This window comes from Cherax quadricarinatus, chromosome 7 (assembly GCF_038502225.1).
Source record: "Cherax quadricarinatus isolate ZL_2023a chromosome 7, ASM3850222v1, whole genome shotgun sequence".
Classification (NCBI taxonomy): Eukaryota; Metazoa; Arthropoda; class Malacostraca; order Decapoda; family Parastacidae; genus Cherax; species Cherax quadricarinatus.
Genome location: NC_091298.1, coordinates 21,929,373 through 21,934,797, shown reverse-complemented (window position 1 = coordinate 21,934,797; position 5,425 = coordinate 21,929,373).

Below are 5,425 nucleotides of genomic sequence, written 5' to 3'. Positions count from 1 at the left end.
GTCACACAATGGGCAGCAGCGCTGAAAATTATGAGTTATAATGACCAGTTGAAAACACTAAAGATGTATGTTAATATACTAATGTTATGTTGGAGGAGACGGGATCACAGCGGGACCTGCATGTTAATACATTAGTGTATGTTAATACACTAGTGTATGTTAATACATTAGTGTATGTTAATACACTAGTGTATGTTAATACATTAGTGTATGTTAATACACTAGTGTATGTTAATACATTAGTGTATGTTAATACACTAGTGTATGTTAATACATTAGTGTATGTTAATACACTAGTGTATGTTAATACATTAGTGTATGTTAATACACTAGTGTATGTTAATACATTAGTGTATGTTAATACACTAGTGTATGTTAATACATTAGTGTATGTCAATACACTAGTGCATGTTAATACATTAATGTATGTTAATACACTAGTGTATGTTAATACATTAGTGTATGTTAATACACTAGTGTATGTTAATACATTAGTGTATGTTAATACACTAGTGCATGTTAGTACATTAGTGTATGTTAATACACTAGTGTATGTTAATACATTAGTGTATGTTAATACACTAGTGTATGTTAATACACTAGTGTATGTTAATACACTAGCGTATGTTAATACACTAGTGTATGTTAATACACTAGTGTATGTTAATACACTAGTGTATGTTAATACACTAGTGTATGTTAATACACTAGCGTATGTTAATACACTAGTGTATGTTAATACACTAGTGCATGTTAATACACTAGTGTATGTTAATACACTAGTGTATGTTAATACACTAGTGTATGTTAATACACTAGTGTATGTTAATACATTAGTGTATGGTAATACACTAGTGTATGTTAATACATTAGTGTATGTTAATACACTAGTGCATGTTAATACATTAGTGTATGTTAATACACTAGTGTATGTTAATACATTAGTGTATGTTAATACACTAGTGTATGTTAATACATTAGTGTATGTTAATACACTAGTGTATGTTAATACATTAGTGTATGTTAATACACTAGTGTATGTTAATACATTAGTGTATGTTAATACACTAGTGCATGTTAATACATTAGTGTATGTTAATACACTAGTGTATGTTAATACATTAGTGTATGTTAATACACTAGTGCATGTTAATACATTAGTGTATGTTAATACACTAGTGCATGTTAATACATTAGTGTATGTTAATACACTAGTGTATGTTAATACATTAGTGTATGTTAATACACTAGTGTATGTTAATACACTAGTGTATGTTAAAACACTAGCGTATGTTAATACACTAGTGTATGTTAATACACTAGTGTATGGTAATACACTAGTGTATGTTAATACACTAGTGTATGTTAATACACTAGTGTATGTTAATACACTAGTGTATGTTAATACACTAGTGCATGTTAATACACTAGTGTATGTTAATACACTAGTGCATGTTAATACACTAGTGTATGTTAATACACTAGTGTATGTTAATACACTAGTGTATGTTAATACACTAGTGTATGTTAATACATTAGTGTATGTTAATACACTAGTGCATGTTAATACATTAGTGTATGTTAATACACTAGTGTATGTTAATACATTAGTGTATGTTAATACACTAGTGTATGTTAATACACTAGTGTATGTTAATACACTAGCGTATGTTAATACACTAGTGTATGTTAATACACTAGTGTATGTTAATACACTAGTGTATGTTAATACACTAGTGTATGTTAATACACTAGCGTATGTTAATACACTAGTGTATGTTAATACACTAGTGCATGTTAATACACTAGTGTATGTTAATACACTAGTGTATGTTAATACACTAGTGTATGTTAATACACTAGTGCATGTTAATACATTAGTGTATGTTAATACACTAGTGTATGTTAATACACTAGTGTATGTTAATACACTAGTGTATGTTAATACACTAGTGCATGTTAATACATTAGTGTATGTTAATACACTAGTGTATGTTAATACACTAGTGTATGTTAATACACTAGTGTATGTTAATACACTAGTGCATGTTAATACACTAGTGTATGTTAATACACTAGTGCATGTTAATACACTAGTGCATGTTAATACACTAGTGCATGTTAATACACTAGTGTATGTTAATACACTAGTGCATGTTAATACACTAGTGTATGTTAATACACTAGTGTATGTTAATACACTAGTGTATGTTAATACACTAGTGTATGTTAATACACTAGTGTATGTTAATACACTAGTGTATGTTAATACACTAGTGCATGTTAATACAGTAGTGTATGTTAATACACTAGTGCATGTTAATACACTAGTGTATGTTAATACACTAGTGTATGTTAATACACTAGTGTATGTTAATACACTAGTGTATGTTAATACACTAGTGTATGTTAATACACTAGTGTATGTTAATACACTAGTGTATGTTAATACACTAGTGTATGTTAATACACTAGTGTATGTTAATACACTAGTGTATGTTAATACACTAGTGCATGTTAATACACTAGTGTATGTTAATACACTAGTGTATGTTAATACACTAGTGCATGTTAATACACTAGTGTATGTTAATACACTAGTGTATGTTAATACACTAGTGCATGTTAATACACTAGTGTATGTTAATACACTAGTGTATGTTAATACACTAGTGCACATTGATACATAGAAAGCAACAGAAAACGACTTTGCCCTCTGTTATTTTTTCGCCACTTTTCGTGCCAATGTTCAATGAAATTGTTCAACGGCACCGTTCAGCGCCATCGTTCAACGCGACCGTTCAACACAAAAGTTCAACGCCACCATTCAACGTAAAATTTATTTTTATACGTTTCCTTACCTGATGACGTCATATATCTTTGTTAATCCATTTATGACCTCAGGTGAAAGGTCAGTGAAGTTGTAAACGGAAGAAATAAAAAAAAAAACAGGGGGTGAAAAGAAAGGAATGGAAGATAGAAGAGAAATGCATTTTCAAGATCGAGTGCAGCTACGTGGTAAAGTGTAGTGTGTTAGTCACAGTGTAGCGCCGCTATACGTAACAGTGTCAGTCACACAGAAGGTTTCAGCTCAGACATATAGGGGTTAAGTGATGGCGCAAAAGGAGAAATGGCACACCATTCGATTGTCTTTTTTTTCGAGGTTTCAAGTGTTTTAGATGTGGCCCTGTTCCAGGTGCCCGATTTTCAGGTCTCTGACGCCAGTGGCATGAGGTGTAGAGGGGGAAGAAGGTGTAAGTTCACAGCAGTTGCATAAGGTGGGAAGGTAAAAAATAAAGTGTTAATGTCTAGTGTAGTGATGATAGAAAGGTTTCACCAAACACTGTCATCCTCAGTGGGTCAGTATCTTCAGCCGTGATCTCTGCTTCAGTGTACTCAGAGATGCTGTACCAGAATCCAATTTGCAGGAATGAAGAGTGAGCACAAACTCACAAGAATGACCAGTGATGAACTGTACCACGAGAATGATCAGTGATGAACTGTACCACGAGAATGATCAGTGATGAACTGTACCACGAGAATGATCAGCGATGAACTGTACCACGAGAATGATCAGTGATGAACTGTACAACGAGAATGACCAGTGATGAACGATACCACGATGAATTACAACGTACACTAGTCAGTGAAACAGTGAGTCAAGTTTCCGTTGCATACGTAAACATTAGGTTAAGTTTATACTGCTCTATAAACAGTGAAATACTCGTATACAAAAACAAAAGAACATCGGTAATATTGTGGTGTACACCATTACAAGATGAACAACAGATACTCCACTGTTCTTTATTGACCTAGACAAATATGAACAGTTTTTGCCAAATTTCCTTAAAAATTAAAAACGATTAATCTAACTAAGGTTATACTATACGTATAACCTTAGTTATACTTATTAGTGACAAGCACATAATATTTCATGGGCAGAATAACTGCTGCCTCAGACACATTTAGAAAAAAAAAGTTTGTGTTTGTGTGTGTAAACTCCAGCTCTGGACACATGTATGTTATCACTGGAGTAATTGTTATTATATCAGTAGACTAACGGTGTATACTTCTACTATAGGTGAGTGCGTGATGGTCACGACTTTAAGAAAGTGAGTGCGTGATGGTCACGACTTTAAGAAAGTGAGTGCGTGATGGTCACGACTTTAAGAAAGTGAGTGCGTGATGGTCACGACTTTAAGAAAGTGAGTGCGTGATATCACGGTTACGACTTTAAGAAAGTGAGTGCGTGATGGTCACGAATTTAAGAAAGTGAGTGCGTGATGATCACGACTTTAAGAAAGTGAGTGCGTGATGGTCACGACTTTAAGAAAGTGAGTGCGTGATGGTCACGACTTCAAGAAAGTGAGTGCGTGATGGTCACGATTTTAGAACGTGAGTGTGTGATAACTATGATCTAGTTTAAGGGAACCCTAGATAATTATGGTCTAGACAAAATGTCTGGTTACTATGGTCTTGACAAAGTGCGTGATAACTATGGTCTAGTCTAAGGGTATTCTTGATAACTATGGTCTTGGTATCATTCCTCCTTAACTCTACATGGATTAAGGTGTATAAATCAGTTATTGGCATAAACTCTGGATAGAGTTCGTTTTCCTAATATTGTTCATTGTGCTGTCATCATACTGAATACTGCAAAATGTTTGTAATATATATATATATATATATATATATATATATATATATATATATATATATATATATATATATATATATATATATATATATATATATATATATATATATATATATATATATATATATATATATATATATATACATATATAGATAGATAGATATATATAGTCTTTTTGTAACTGTTGAAGCAATAAATAATACTAGCTAGTATTTTCAATGTGTATATATATATATATATATATATATATATATATATATATATATATATATATATATATATATATATATATATATATATATATATATATATATATCTATATCTGTGTGTGTGTGGGTGTGTGTGTGAATTTTTGTGCTTTCAAGTCATTTTTCTGCCATGATTTCCTCTGTCTTTCCCTGCATTTGCATTCCATTTCTTTCTCGTCCTCAAAACACTCACTGCACCATATTATTATTATTATTATTATTATTATTATTATTATTATTATTATTATTATTATTATTATTATTATTATTATTATTATTATTATTATTGTTACAATTATTCCATTATTATTTTATTATTATAATGAAGGAACAGCAGCAGCATGAGAGGAAGAAGAAGAAGAAGAAGAAGAAGAAGAAGAAGAAGAAGAAGAAGAAGAAGAAGAAGAAGAAGAAGAAGAAGAAGAAGAAGAAGAAGAAGAAGAAGAAGAAAATTAATCTTTAAAACATTGCTATCATTTGCTTTTTGCGAGACATGAAACTTCCGCCTCAATTCTCCCTG